The 16,737-nt window shown below is 41.1% G+C and overlaps 1 protein-coding gene across 8 annotated transcripts in view; it reads left to right on the top strand.

Annotated features, from left to right (window-relative positions):
• LOC118374643 (zinc finger protein 438-like) overlaps window positions 1-16,737 on the top strand; it is a 107,500-nt gene that overhangs the window by 40,296 nt on the left and 50,467 nt on the right. For 2 of the 8 annotated variants that reach the window (XM_035761121.2, XM_035761153.2), the window contains exon 2: window positions 10,751-11,017. The exons of the other annotated variants lie outside the window; for them this stretch is intronic. The gene's annotated coding sequence lies outside the window, so the exon portion shown is untranslated. The remainder of the gene's footprint in view (window positions 1-10,750; window positions 11,018-16,737) is intronic. 8 annotated transcript variants of the gene reach the window in all.

The following is a 16,737-nucleotide window of genomic DNA, read 5'->3' as shown; positions in this document are numbered from 1 at the left end:
TCTTATCTAGCCTATTGTAAGTGCTCCCTTACAAAGTCAATACTTTGCCTGTTTTTTTGAGCATCCAGCATGCTTTGCATAGCCATTTACACTATGAAAATGAAAGATTTGGTCACTAATAATCAACTAAATTGGAACATAGTGGCTGTACAGTAAAATGTTATACAGTACATGACGTCAGAGGAGTATAATAAAAAGCACTCATGTCATACAAGCAAGCCAAACACCCATGAGAATATAACTCATGCCATATACAGTGTCAATGTTTATGATCACTATGTTTGAAGATGACATGGCATCATACCCTGGGTTGTTCTGAACAGAATGGCCTATGTTTGTTTATTGTGAAGAACATTCACCGGGCACACGCACCTGAATGCACTCATGACTCCTTTCTATGCGCACCAAAATTATATAAATATTGATACATTACTAGCTATAACATTTCATCTGTAAAAAATGACAAGTTAAAAAGTAGGTAATGGTGATTTTCAGAACCAAAGTGGGGAGACAAAAACAGGCTACATTGCCCCACCTAATCTAGTCTCCCTTATAGCTCGGATCAGGTGCCGACATATTACACATACACCATCGACATACAGTGCATTCGGAAAGTATTCAGACCCTTTACTTTTTCCACATTTTGTTGTGTTACGTCCTTATTCATAGTTTTGATGTCTTCGCTATTATTCTACAATGTAGAAAACTACAAAATAAAGAGAAAGCCTTGAATGAGTAGGCGTGTCCAAACTTTTGACTGGTACTGTATATATTTACAAAAAAAAAAAAAATATATATATATATATATATGGGGGATTGGAAATGATGCAGACAATTACATTGATGGAAGCTACAATCTATCTGCAATATTAAAGCTGATATACCCCCTTTGTCATTATGGGGTATTGTGTGTAGATTGAGATTTTTGTAATCAATTTTAGAATAAGGTTGTAAACGTAACAAAATGCGGAAAAATTGAATACATTCCTAGGAGTGAAGCGGTTCACAAAATTCACGTTTCGGTTTCGATACATCAACAAAATAAATGCCTGATGTAATGTAATTGGTATTTAGATTTTCCCTTTAATATAATAGTAAACATGGGTAGCTTGAATTCACAGGAACATAAGGAAACAAAGGGAGAACAAAAAACAGCAGTGCTTGCCTTATAACATGAAATAAAATAGCCATTTAAAACAGAACTTCAAGAGCGCATAGTCCAGCAGCATATATCAAAATTAAGTCACATAGCAGTGCCTTAAACAAAATGGGACCACTTGAAACACGTTACTTCCAAAGAAGGGAAGTAATTGTCTATTTTCCATGTTTAACAATAAAAAACATTGGGTGGCTTCGTTTTTAGCAGCATAGGGATACATACACAAAACAGCAGTGCCTGTCTTAACACGTAAAACAATGAAATGGTCATTTAAAAAACATCAACAAAAGAGTGCATAGTCTAGCAGTATATTGAAAAATTGAGTCACATAGCAGCGCCTTAAACAAAATAGGACCCCTTGAGACTGGTTACTTGAATTTTTAAATTTTTTATTTATATATATATATCATATATCATATTTTCAAGTTTTTCTTTAAGAAGATTAGTCTATCCACATTATTTGCGGTAGATTGGCTTTCTGTGACAGTATCAGCCGCTGTGGTGAAATACCCTCTCGCTAGGAACATAGGTCCCAGGCACAGCCAGGTAGTGCCTTGCTAACATGGCAACATGAGGGTATATCAATTTGTCTTCCACCATGTTAGTGGATAAGCATCCAGGGGAACACAGTCCACTTCCCTGTATGCGGTCACCTCCTCCTCTATGACCTTGACCTTTGACTTGGTTCACTGCTCCTGGGTCATGAACAACTCCCCAAAAAGCTCAGCCAAGGCAGACATGTTGGCTAGTGTGGTATCGATGTCTTGACCCTGCAGAATTAAATTAGATTAAAACTACCATCTCTGAAGTGGCTTTAAAAATATTATTTGTTGTTCAAACTATTTCAGACACTATTGTTACAATTATTACTTTATAATTGTTAAATCACAAATTTAATAAAATAATAAATGTCACATTAACAAAATGAATACAATACCTGTTGTATATTGGTCACAATCTCTGCTGTGAGTTCATCGTAGACTCTCAGACGAGCAGCAGCATCCAGGTGCAGTAGGGACTTGAACCGGGGGTCTAAAGCGGTGCTCTTGTGTAAGAAGTCTTGGACACCAGGGTCAGCATCTAGGCTCCAGATGAATTCTGACAGTAGTCTTGACATCCCTTATTGCAGGTTCATCTTCATCAGATGCCATTGATTTCAGGACCATTGTTTTCATAGGCAGGACCATGAAAACTGATGGAATGCTCTCAGTGCATATCAGTGTTGTGACTATTTTGAGAGGTTTGCACACTTTGATAACTTCCTCTGCTCGTCTTGTGTCATTTTCAGACAAAGTGACAATCTTTGACATTTTTCCTCACATCTTGTTCAGTCAGTGTAGAAAAATCTGCAACTTTCTGCTCAAGGTATCTCTCAACAATGTCATGGCTTTAAATTCCATCTAGTAGGGACATGTTGGACTAGTTTGTGGTTTGGCAGCTCCAGCATCTCCTGTTTTTGTCTTGAAAACATGTGCAGCAGTTGTGCTTTTGTGAAAGGATACCACCTTCCTGATCTTTGCTAGGAGGTGAGAGATTGGATTCACTGACATTGCTTTTAGAAATACTAGATTAATAACGTGAGCAAAGCATCCTATCTGTGGCCCCAATCCAGGTAGTGCAACTGCATTTAAAATATTTCTAGCGTTGTCAGTGGTCACAGGAATTGTTACATTATCCCTCTCCAACTTCCACACTGCAACTACTTCCCTTAGCTCTTCCCCCAACTTTACACTTGTGTCGCTACTCTCGAGGACGTGTTTGAAGGACATGGTTTTTATCTCCCACTCTGCCGTAATTAAATTAACTGTTACAGTAAGGTAGCTCTAGACGTCCAACTGTCTGTTAGAGCAATAGACCGCGTCTCTGACAACTCGCTCTCAAGTTGTTCTTTAGTTTTTTTTTTAAATGTTTGGGCAAAATGAAGGAATAGTGAAGCACGGCTCGACCACGTTACATTTTTTTCTGAAAACCCGCATTCTCTACCACAGAGAAGGGTCTCATATCTGCCACTGAATTTTGATATATCTGTGTTGATTTCAGCCGCATATTTTTGCCTGAAGGCTGTGGGGAGAAGTGGTTACCGTTTCATTTTTTTCGCCTAGTCCCACCCATTGGCACTTTGGGGTGATGTCGGCGCAAATGAGTAGTGATTTTGCCAGACCTGAATGATACTGGGATGTCTTCTAGTTCTGGCTCGCCAATGCTTGCCATGTTGCTCCTTTGCATTTAGCTAACTGCTAATTCCTTCATAAGCTAATTTCTGCTACGACGGTCTCTCAGCTCTGTTCTCGCTGGAGTGAAATAACTAATGAGCAGAGCTGCATACAGCTACGAGACTAAACAAGTTTATTATTGTTATAAAACATTTTTTAAAGACAACTTTATTACTATGTGAATATTTTTCCCACGTGAATTTATACGCCTTAGTTTATGCAATAATATTTTTTTTACAGTTAAATATATATATATATTCCTAGCTCTAATATGATTCTTGTATTGTTCGTTTTGCAGTGCGTACCGGACCCTATACCGAATTGTTCAATACGAATAGACGTACCGTTTCACCCCTAATTCCAAATGCACTGTACACCTTTTATACACACACACACAGTAAATACATAATTTACACAAATGTGCACACCTACACAGTCAGCTCAGACAAATGCAACACAAAGGCCCAGCAGATTTAAATTTAGAATGGAAAATGAATGTGCATTTCTGAATGTTAGTGCACCAAATTTTCACATTAATTGTTTCTCTCATCAAACCGAATCATTTCAAACTAAAGCGTATTGTTCTTGTATCGTATTTAAGCCCATGTATCTACACTGAACAAAAATATGAACACAACAAAATTTCAGAGTTAGAGTTCATATAAGGAAATCAGTCAATTGAAATGAATTCATTAAGCCCTAATCTATGCTTTTCACATGACTATTAATCTGTTGGTCACAGATACCTTAAAAAAAGTAGGGGCCTGGATCAGAATACCAGTCAGTGTCTGGTGTGACCACCATTTGCCTCATGCAGCGCAACACATCTCCTTCGCATAGAGTTGCTCAGGCTGTTGATTGTGGTCTGTGGAATGTTAGGCCACTCTTCTTCAATGGCCATTCGAAGTTGCTGGATATTGGCAGAACTGGAACACTGTCGTACACGTCGATCCAGAGCATCCCAAACTTGCTCAATGGGTGACATGTCTGAGTATGCAGGCCTTGGAAGAACTGGGACATGTTCAGCTTCCAATCCTTCTACATTGTGCCGTGCGTTATCATGCTGAACATTGAGGTGATGTGCCATTCATCCGCCGCCGACAGTGGGCCTCAGGATGGTGTCTCTGTGCACTCAAATTGCCATCGATAAAATGTAATTGTGTTCTTTGTCTATAGTTTATGCTTGCCCAAACCATAACCCCACCATCGGGCACTATGTTCACAACATTGACATCTGCAAATCCTCGCCAAACACAACGCCATACACATGGTCTGCGGTTGTGAGGACTGTTGGACATACTGCCAAATTCTCTAAAATGACGGAGGGGGCTTATGGTAGAGAAATTAACATTAAATTCCTCCTGCAACAGCTCTGGTGGACATTCCTACTGTTTGCATGCTCCCTCAAAACTTTAGACATCTGTATCATTATGTTGTGTGACACAACTGCACATTTTAACCTCATAGTCCGCCCCATCCCGCATGCGGTCGCGTTACTACAGCCTCAAGCTCATTACCATAACGCAACGTTAGCGATTTCTAAAAATCGCAAATGAAATGAAATAAATATGCCTTCTCTCAAGCTTATCCTTTTCTTAACAATCCTGTCATCTCAGATTTTCAAAATATGCTTTAGAACCAGAGAAAATCAATAATTTGTGTAAGAGTGGTGATAGCTAGCTTAGCATTTAGCGTTAGCATTTAGCACGCAACATATTCACAAAAACCAGCAAAGGGATCAAATAAAATAATTTACCTTTGAAGAACTTCAGATGTTTCAATGAGGAGACTCTCAGTTACATAGCAGATGTCCAGTTTTTCCTGAAAGATTCTTGTGTAGGACACAACGTTCCGTTTGTTACTATGCATTTGGCTACCGAAACTAACCGAAAATTCAGTCACCTACACGTCGAACTTTTTCCGAATTAACTCCATAATATCGACTGAAACATGGAAAACGTTGTTTGAATCAATCCTCAAGGTGTTTTGTCATATATCTCTTCATTGAAATGCCGTCCCTGGAAGCCTGCATTCTTCTCTGATTCGGATGGAAAAATACTGGTAGCTGACTTTTGCGCACCAATTTCCACGCAGACACCGTGCGGGACACTTGGCAATTGTAGTCTCTTATGGTCAATCTTCCAATGATATGCCTACAAATACGTCACAATGCTGCAGACACCTTGGGGAAACGATAGAAAGTGTCCGTTCATTCCTGTCGCATTCACAGCCATATAAGGCGATCATGGAAAACGTAGCTTCAGAAATCCTGTTCATTTCCTGGGCGCTCAAACATCTTGGTTTTGCCTGAAGCTTTTGTTCAACGGCACTCACAGTGAAAAAATCTTTGCAGTTCTGGAAACGTCAGAGTGTCTTCTTTCCAAAACTATCAATTCCAAGCATAGTCGAGCATCTTTTCGTGACAAAATATTGCGCTTAAAACGGGCACGTCTTTTTATCCAAAAATGAAATAATGCCCCTAGTGGACTAACAGGTTAATGGCCTTTTTATTGTCCCCAGCACAAGATGCACCTGTATAATGATCATGTTGTTCAATCAGCTGCTTGATATGCAACACCTGCCAGGTGGATGGATTATCTTGGCAAATGTGAAATGCTCACTAACGGGGATGTAAACAAATTTGTGCACACAATTTCAGAGAAATAAGCTTCTTGTGCATATGGAACATTTCTGGAATATTTATATTTGGCTCATGGAACCAACACTTTACATGTTAAGTTTATATTTTTGTTCAGTCTAGTTACGTATCGAATCATCTTGAAAGGGGAAGATGCACATCCCTAGTATTCTACTATTCTAACTCGCAACAGTTGAGACCCTGACTGAGTTTAAAAAATGAATTGATCTGCGGGTGTACAAAAAGGGGGCTGCGGGCCAGTTGCCCATCACTGCTCTAGTTCATTCATCTTTATTTTCAAGCCTGTTGAAATGATTTAGACTGGAGCATTCTTCATGGTGACCAGCCCAGCTGGCCTACAGTTTCTATATTTGAATCTGTTTTGGTTTACTTGTCTGTTTCATACTGTAAGCTCCCCCTGTGTTACAGTAAGGACAGTCACATGACTTCCATAGCATAGAGCTACTCAGAGTAGGACATACTGGTGATGAGTGTTCTCTGCCTGTGTTATCAAGAAAACCTATGTTTCCTAATATGCCTTAATTTGTTTGTGCATTGGTAAAGTGCCAGAACATTTTCCCTATAAATGACTTGGCAAAAACACATTTGATGTGTATGGAGACCAAACCAATAGGGAATTTCATATATTAGGCTAGAAAAGGCAAATGTTGTTTAAAGGTCTCTTTTAATGTATAAGTCTAACTATATCCTATTTTCTTTTTTTTCTACAGTTCGCACTTTAAATGCAGACAGCCTTTCGCTCACATTAGTGTGGATTAAAAATAAGTCAAATTGAAAATATTTTTCCTCCTGGTTTTCCTTTCGTTCCTCTGGCAGGCAGGAAAGGGTTAATGTCCATGTTTCCTGCCTTATTCCCAGTGCTCTTGCTATGTTCTGATTCCCTTCTTGATGTTCAACATTCCCAGGCTCTTATAACCTTCTAGCTAGCCTGCACCGGCCAAGAGTTGTCCCAGGTGAACGAGTGGGCGAACCTCCTGTTTTTTAAGGATAAAATCTCTTCAGTTTCTTTTTTCCCCTGTGGGAGTGATGCAAAACCATTCTCTTTTTTTGCATGAATTTCTTAGAACTACGCCATGGGAAAGCATGTTTCCCGAACCATGTGTTGTTGAATTGGCTTAGGTCTATAAAACCATACTGTAGGTATGCAAGCCTTGATTTGACTGGAAACAAGAAATGCTGAACCTCACTAGTAGCCTACACTGTGTCTGAGCCTATGCATTGCACTGAGCTGGTTTAAGAACTTCTAGGGTTGGTAAGGTAGATAGATCCCAATGACTGAGGCCACTCATTGACTCCGCCTAGAGCTGTCAAAATGAATGTGTTGCATTGGGGTCGTTGACCACACCCTTAAAATGTCAATGGTGTACCAGTTAAATTACAGTGGTCTGAAGAGAGATCAATAGAATTCATAGAATGGACCTATTATTGAAATTACACCCAACCTGTATTCAAGAGTGTGCTGTGTCTCTAAGCCGATGGCGGGCCCAACAAACATCTCAGATGCGAAATTGTTTTAAGAATCATTTAGCTATTAGATTTAGAATTGTAGTATAAAAACCTCATGGCTTGGTTTTTGCTCTGACATGCACTGTCAACTGTGGTACCTTTTTTATATAGAAAGGTGTGTGCCTTTTCCAAATCATGTCCAATCAATTGAATTTACCACAGATGGAATCAAGTTGTAGAAAACATCTCAAGGATGATCAATGGAAAAAGGAAGCACCTGAGCTCAATTTAGAGTCTCATGGCAAAGGGTCTGAATACTTGTGTAGATAAGGTATTTCTGTTTTTTATTTTCAATACATTTGAAAACTGTTTTTGTTATTGTGTGTAATCAATTTGCGGATAAGGCTGTAACTTAACAAAGTGTGGAAAACGTCAAAGGGTCTGAATATTTTGCGAATGCACTATATGTTGATATTGGTATGATGCTGGGGATGATGAATATGAAGGTGATAATTTTAGAAATGTCCTTAAAGTAATTGATGTTAAAGAAAAAATAAATGTTTTTTATTCAATACATTTTTTTCAAGAAATTATAAAATACTATACTTTGACAAACCTGTTTGTAAGCTTTTAAAATTATATCAAACTCAACCGTTAATCGTTTCCAGTAATGAAGACATGGATATGGTGGGGTATGCAAAATGAGTCAACTTTGAGCACCTCTCTCCTGAATGATTTGGTACTTTCTGACCATTTCTACCATGAGCAAATGTAGTTGAAGTCAGAAGTTTACATACATCTTAGCCAAATACTTTTTTCACAGTTCCTGGCATTTTATCCTAGTAAAAATTCCCTGTCTTATGTCAGTTAGGATCACTACTTTATTTTAAGAATGTGAAATGTCAAAAATAATAGTAGAGTGATTTATTTCAGCTTTTATTTCTTTCATGACATTCCCAGTGGGTCAGAAGTTTACATACACTCAATTAGTATTTGGTAGCATTGCCTTTAAATTGTTGAACTTGGGTCAAACATTTCAGGTAGCCTTCCACAAGCTTTCCACAATAAGGTGGGTGAATTTGACAGAGCTGGTGTGACTGAGTCAGGTTTGTGGGCCTCCTTGCTCGCACACGCTTTTTCAGTTCTGCCCACAAATTTTCTATAGGATTGAGGTCAGGGCTTTGTGATGGCCACTCCAATACCTTGACTTTGTTGTCCTTAAGCCATTTTGCCACAACTTTGGAAGTATGCTTCTGGTCATTGTCCATTTGGAAGACCCATTTGCAACCAAGCTTTAACTTCCTGACTGATGTCTTGAGATGCTGCTTCAATATATCCATATAATTGTCCTTCCTCATGACGCCATCTATTTTGCGAAGTGCACCAGTCCCTCCTGCAGCAAAGCACCCCCACAACATGATGCTACAAACCCTGTGGTTCACAGTTCACAGGAATGGTGTTATTCGGCTTGCAAGCCTCCCCCTTTTCCTCCAAACATAACGATGGTCATTATGGCCAAACAGTTCTATTTTTGTTTCATCAGACCTGAGGACATTTCTCCAAAAAGTAAGATTTTTGTCCCCATGTGCAGTTGCAAACCATAGTCTGGCTTTTTTATGGTGGTTTTGGAGCAGTGGCTTCTTCCTTGCTGTCGATATAGGGACTCGTTTTACTGTGGAGATATAGATACTTTTGTACCTGTTTCCTCCAGCATCTTCACAGGGTCCTTTGCTTTTGTTCTGGGATTGAATTGCACTTTTCGCACCAAAGTACGTTCATCTCTAGAAGACAGAATGTGTCTCCTTCCTGAGCGGTAGGACTGCTGCGTGGTCCCATGGTGTTTATACTTGTGTACTATTGTTTGTACAGATGGACATGGTACCTTCAGGCGTTTGGAAATCGTGGACTTGTGGAGGGCTATACATTTTTTGAGGTCTTGGCTGATTTTCTTTTGATATTCCCATGATGCCAAGCGAAGACTCACTGAGTTTGAAAGTTAGGCCTTGAAATACATCCACAGGTACACCTCCAATTGACTCAAATAATGTAAATTAGCCTATCAGATGCTTCGAAAGCCATGACATCATTTTCTGGAATTGTCGAAGCTGTGTAAATGCACAGTCAACTTAGTGTATGTGAACTTCTGACCCACTGGAATTGTGATACAGTGAAATATTGTCTGTAAACAATTGTTGGAAACATTTCTTGTTTCATGCACAAAGTAGATGTCCTCACCGACTTGCCAAAACTGTAGTTTGTTAACAAAAAATTTGTGGAGTGGTTGAAAAATTAGTTTTAATGACTCCAACCAACTGTATATATGTGGTCAAAAAGTGATTGAAATCAATTGACTAGTTTAATTAGCCTAGCTGAGAGGTTCTTTTGACATAGCAGAACCATGTCCTTGAATAGAAAATGTACTTAAATGTATGAGCATCAGGTATGGCTATGCTTAATTTCAATGCATCAGCTACACCGCAGGCTCCAATTTGAATAAAGATCAGATCGTCCTTGATAATTTGCAAGCCTCATAGATTCCTCCTCTGTAATTGGAGACTGTTTGCCAAACATTCCTTCCTGCATCCAAACATATCTGCAGGAACATTCCCACGTTCTTTCTTATTTTCTCCCACCACATTTTTTCCCACGCCATTCCATCTCTCTCGGGACACCTGATAGACAGACCAACGGACATGTTTGGGCTGTGTTCACGTTTTCTTTTCAAATAAATCAAGCCCAGATTGGAATAACAACAGTAGGGGCTTCTCTGCATAGACCATGGACCTCACCCAGGCCCCAGGAGCAGACCTGCCAAGGAAGCCTGTCTATATTTAGCCTAGTGATGCTCCAGCTAATTGCCTTCCTTGGCCTAATCATTTACAGGCTACAGGAGCAGCTCACAAATGACTGCAGAGGCCAGAACACTCCTAACCCTGATGTTAAGATTCCAACATCGACCGTGATCTCAGAGCTCTACATATAAGACTGGAAAAAGAGGGCATTCTTTAGACTTTATCTACCATCTTGGGTCTGAGTCTGGCTGCAACACTCCTACTTTGCACAACTTTAGCACAGCTATGACACCGGAAGCAGCTCCCATGTGGGCTCCATTAGGACTGATGGCAGACCAGACCTGGCAGTATGGGCTTGCCCATCCCTCGCTATCTGGTTGCCAATATAGGCCTACAATGTGGCGGTGTGCTGGTTCTGGTGGCAAAGTTTGTTTACCGCTCCAGGTTTTTCTTTTTACCCATCCCCCTATGTGTGTTACAGCAGCGTTTCCTGTGTGGTTCCTGTCCCCACTCTCGCCCTCGGTGAACATGATCATCAGGGATTGCAGTGGGAGATGGTACATAGGAAGAGCGGAGAGGGAGAATTCCGAGAGGGGGCCTTGCCTCGAGCCTTATAAAACACCAGGAAAGAGGCTTTCCTTCCTGGTTGTTCTCTCACAGGAACTCTGGTAAATCTGTGGACTCCCAGGCCTTTTCAAGGGCATTTCCATCACATTGGATACCTGCCTGTGCCAGGTTGGTGGAAAAGGTAGGAATAGTTTTTGGTGCCATCAATTAGTTTTTGAAATGTCCTGTATGTGTAGGGCCTGCAGTTTTTCCTGATCTTGCCCTATATACAATAGCCTACAATGTCATACATACAGCACCTTCAGAAAGTAAAGGCAAGTCTTTAGGCATTGTTTCAGGCTTTTACTCTGAAAAATTAGGGAGAAACACCACTTTCAATGAGAGGACAGTGGACATTTCCAGACATGAGTCCTGTGTGTAACCCGGGACCGTGCCTTTCTTGTTTTTCCTTTTCTATTGACGAAGCTGTTGTCCGGTTGAAATATGATCGGTTATTTATGAAAAAAACAATCTGAGGATTGATTATTAACGTCGTTTGACATGTTTCTACAAACTTTTATGGTATTTTTTTTTTTTTTGTCTGCCTGCTGTGACCTCGCTTTGTTCCAATGGATTACTGGACAAAACGCACCAACAAAACAGAGGTTTTTGAATATAAAGAGGGACTTTATCGAACAAAACAAACATTGAATGTGTAACATGGAGTCTTGGGAGTGCAACCATATGAAGATCATTTAATTTTAATTTTTTAATTTGACCTTTATTTAACCAGGCAAGTCAGTTAAGAACATATTCTTATTTTCAATGACGGCCTGGGAACAGTGGGTTAACTGCCTGTTCAGGGGCAGAACGACAGATTTGTACCTTGTCAGCTCGGGGGTTTGAACTCACAACCTTCCGGTTACTAGTCCAACGCTCTAACCACTAGGCTACGCTGCCGCCCCATCATCAAAGATAAGTGATACATTTTATCGCTATTTCTGACTTTTGTTACTCCTCTACTTGGATGGTTACTGTTTGTAATGATAGATGTGTATTATGTATTTCTGTTTTTGAATTTGGTGCAATTTTACTAGATGTTGGCCAGGTGGGACGGTAGCGTCCCACAACCCCAAGAGGTTAAACAGCTTGGAAAATTCCACGAAATTGTCATGGCTTTAGAAGCTTCTGATTGGCATCATTTGAGTCAATGAGAGGTATACCTGTGGATGTATTTCATGGCCTACCTTCAAACACAGTGCCTCTTTGCTTGACTTCATGGGAAAATCAATAGAAAATCAGCTAAGACTTCAGAAAAAAAGATTGTAGACCTCCAAGTCTGGTTCATTCGTGGGAGCAATTTCCAAACGCCTGAAGGTACCACGTTCATTTGTAGAAACAATAGTACGCACGTATAAACACCATGGGACCACGCAGCCGTCATACCGCTCAGGAAGGAGACGTGTTCTGTCTCCTAAAGATGAACGTACCTTGGTGCGAGGAGTGCAAATCAATCCCAGAACAACATCAAAGGACATTTGTGAAGATGCTGGAGGAAACCGGTACAAAAAGTATCTGTATCCACAGTAAAACGAGTCCTACATCGACATAACCTGAAAGGCCGCTCAGCAAGGAAGTAGCCACTGCTCCAAAACAACCATAAAAAAGCCAGACTACGGTTTGCAACTGCACATGGGCACAAAGTTTGTACCTTTTTGGAGAAATGTCCTCTGGTCTGATGAAACAAAAATAGAACTGTTTGGCCATAATGACCATTGTATGTTTGGAGGAAGAAGGGGGAGGCTTGCAAGCCGAATAACACCATCAAAACCGTGAAGCACGGGGGTGGCAGTTTCATGCTGTGGGGGTGCTTTGCTGCAGGAGGGACTGGTGCACTTCACAACATAGATGGCATCATGAGAAGGATAATGATGTGGATATATTGAAGCAACATCTCAAGACATCAGTCAGGAAGTTAAAGCTTGGTCGCAAATGGGTCTTCCAAATGGACAATAACCCCAAGCATACTTTCAAAGTTGTGGCAAAATGGCTTAAGGACAACAAAGTCAAGGTATTGGAGTGGCCAGCACAAAGCCCTGACCTCAATCCTATAGAACATTTGTGGGCAGAACTGAGAAAGCATGTGCGAGCAATGAGGCCTACAAACCGGACTCAGTCACACCAGCTCTGTGAGGAGGAATGGGCCAAAATTCACCCAACTTACTGTGGGAAGCTTGTCGAAGGCTGCACAAAACGTTTGACCCAAGTTCAACAATTTTAAAGGCAATGCTACCGAATACTAATTGAGTGTATGTAAACTTCTGACCCACTGGGAATGTGATGAAATAAATCTCTCTACTATTATTCTGACATTTCACATTCTTCAAATAAAAAGTGGTCATCCTAACTAACCTACTACCTGCAGGGCTCTGGCAGTGCTCCTCCTTGCACAAAGGCGGAGGTAGCGGTCCTGCTGCTGGGTTGTTGCCCTCCTACGGCCTCCTCCACGTCTCCTGATGTACTGGCCTGTCTCCTAGTAGCGCCTCCATGCTCTGGACACTACGCTGACAGACACAGCAAACCTTCTTGCCACAGCTCTCATTGATGTGCCATCCTGGATGAGCTGCACTACCTGAGCCACTTGTGTGGGTTGTAGACTCCGTCTCATGCTACCACTAGAGTGAAAGCACCGCCAGCATTCAAAAGTGACCAAAACATCAGCCAGGAAGCATAGGAACTGAGAAGTGGTCTGTGGTCACCACCTGTAGAACCACTCCTTTATTGGGGGTGTCTTGCTAATTGCCTATGATTTCCACCTGTTGTCTATTCCATTTGCACAACAGCATGTGAAATGTATTGTCAATCAGTGTTGCTTCCTAAGTGGACAGTGTGATTGACTTGGAGTTACATTGTGTTGTTTAAGTGTTCCCTTTTTTTTGAGCAGTGTATTTAATTTTCAAAAAATTAACATGTTTTCACTTTGTCATTGTGGGGTATTGTTTGTAGATTACTGACAAAAATATATATATTTATTCCATTTTGAATTCAGGCTGTAACACAATGTGGAATAAGTCAAGGGGTATGAATATGTCTGAAGGCACTGTATCCATCCTTACCACCATACCTGGCTAATCCACCTCCCCTCATGTACTTTGGGGCTGTCAAGAAGATGCGTGCTTGAGGCTGAGGGAGGGAGAGAGAGAACTGTGTTTGTCAGCTTTTTAAACCCCAGAAATTGATTCTACTCTCCTCCACTCCTCATCCTAATGACAAGCTAATCTCCCTCTCCGGTTCCTCCTCTCCTCTGCTGATATAAATAGAGGTCTCTTTCTCTTTTTTTCTCCCCATTTTCACACTGAAAAATTGCCAGGATGATGAGTTTGCTCTTACAATCAATTCTCTGCGTTAAGTCTCTCAAAAAAAGGTTACCTGTGGCAATAGAAACCCATGCAGTCACGTAACCCCAATCCTGCGCCTCCTGCCAATTTTCTATTCAACTAATTAAATAAATGGCTTCGGTCTGGAGAGGGAGCTGGATGAAATTTAAAAATATTGATGTTAATAGTGATGTGAGTTTACGGCGTTTGTTATGGGGAGCGACAGGCAGACAGGCAGGCTGAAGCTCTGTTGAGGGATTAGAAGTGGCTGTGCCAACCAGGGGGTACCTTAATGATATTAGTAGTGATCTGGTTATTTATGAGGCTAAGTTATTCATGCCCCGTGCTGGCTATCCATCACAGCTTGAGCTGAGTGCTTTGACTGGAGCCAATTATAGTCCGGCTAAATACTGGCGGCCGCTATGAATCGGTACCTGAACATCTTAAAATCATGTGCTGTCTTCCCTACTAGGCCTATCACCCCGCTGCCCCTAGTGACGACCTTGCGGGGTCGGGAAAAAATTATAGTAATTTTGTTTTCAGGGGAAAAGGAAAAGAGCATGTGATGCGACTTCCACTTTTGGATGTGTGCCTCGTATTACTAAGACTACTTATTCTCATCATGACCACAATGTGGGGCATCCTGCTCCGGTGTTTCTCTTACTCCTGCTACGTTAGGTTACTTCTATCCTTGCCTCAACTTTCTCTCTCTTGCTCTGTCTCTCTCTATACCCCTCCCTCTTTCTCCGGTGAGCTGTGCGGTGCCTCCTCAGATCTGTGGGGCTTGGAGAGTTCTCTCTCTGTGAGTCCTAGGGAACCATGAGGGTCTCTGTGGGATCAATTTAAAAGGGAAGCGCTTGCCTCTCATCCTCCTCTCCTGGCCAGGCCCTCCTGGCTGATTGGATCTGCTCGCCAGGAATACACAGGCTTTTGATCTCTCCTTTTTTAAGTTTTTTCCCGAGCTCTCGGTCTTGTCTTCATAATTACAACAGGGTTTCTGTTCCACTTTACAGAGTATCTGTGTGGCCTGGGTTTGCACCTGTGAGACTGTTGTTTCAATCTTCTTAGTTTATTTTTGTACCAACCTATTGGGTGGTAAATCTTTAGTGAGTACTGCCATTTCTGTGAAGGGAAAAATAAAACGCCTCCCCCTGGTTGACTCCTTAGGCAGCTTGCTTCTTCACAAACAGAACTGTATTCTGGTTAGAAGTGACTCGCAGCTCAAATGTATTATTCACACACAGTGGATATTTCTCATGTTGGTCACAAAGAGGAGGAGAGGAAAGCTGATGGCTCCTGTGAGCACTCTCTCTGGTCCCTGGCTGAACTGCTGAAGTGTGTCTCTTTTGTAAGACATGAATTACCAGTGACCCTGATGTAAGAACAAGTCCAGCGACCAGGGACAGACTAGGCTTGTAGAGGGAGAATGCTGCAGGCTTCGCATTGCCCATCTCACAGGGAATTGAGATTGTGGTTTTGTGCCTACCCCAACCATAACAGGAGGACCCTATGGGCTCTGGTCAAAAGTAGTGCTGCCCAAACCATGGCAGGAGGACCCTATGGGCTCTGGTCAAAAGTAGTGCACCATAGAGAATAGGGTGCAATTTGGGACACACACATGCTCTTTTCAGTCACTATAGAGGGCCACCCTGCTTTTATTTTCTCATACAGTTGAAGTCAGAAGTTTTACATACATACATTTAGGTTGGAGTCATTAAAACTTGTTTTTCAACCACTTAGGACGTCTACTTTGTGCATGACACAAGTAATTTTCCAACAATTGTTTACAGACAGATTATTTCACTTATAATTCACTGTATCACGTGCTCAAACGGGTATATCTCACTGGTCACCCCCAAAGCCAATTCTTCCTTTGGCCGCCTTTCCTTCCAGTTCTCTACTGCCAATGACTGGAACGAACTGCAAATATCACTGAAGCTGGAGACTCATGTTTCCCTCACTGCACCTGTACATAGTCCATCTGTAAATAGCCCATCCAACTACCTTATCCCCATACTGTATTAATTTGTTTATTTATCTTGCTCCTTTGCACCCCAGTATCTCTGCTTGCACATTCATTCACATATATATTTCTGCACATCTACCATTTCAGTGCTTTAATTGCTATTTTGTAATTACTTCGCCACCATGGCCTGTTTATTGGCTTACCTTCCTTATCCTACCTCATTTGCACATACTGTATATATATATATATATATATATATATACTTTGTTTTACTGTATTATTGACTGTATGTTGGTTTATTCCATGTTTTAACTCTGTGTTAATGGCCAAACAGTTATATTCTTGTTTCATTAGACCAGAGGACAGTACTTTTTGGAGAAATATCTTTGTCCCCAGTTGCAACCCGTAGTCTGGCTTTTTTATGGTGGTTTTGGAGCAGTGGCTTCTTCCTTGCTGAGTGGCATTTCAGGTTATGTCGATATTGGACTCGTTTTTACTGTGGATATACAGTGGGGCAAAAAAGTATTTAGTCAGCCACCAATTGTGCAAGTTCTCCCACTTAAAAAGATGAGAGGCCTG

The sequence above is a fragment of the Oncorhynchus keta genome, chromosome 4 (genome assembly GCF_023373465.1).
Source record: "Oncorhynchus keta strain PuntledgeMale-10-30-2019 chromosome 4, Oket_V2, whole genome shotgun sequence".
NCBI lineage: Eukaryota > Metazoa > Chordata > Actinopteri > Salmoniformes > Salmonidae > Oncorhynchus > Oncorhynchus keta.
Note: the sequence above shows the minus strand (reverse complement) of the source record. Positions and strands in the feature narration are given on the sequence as shown.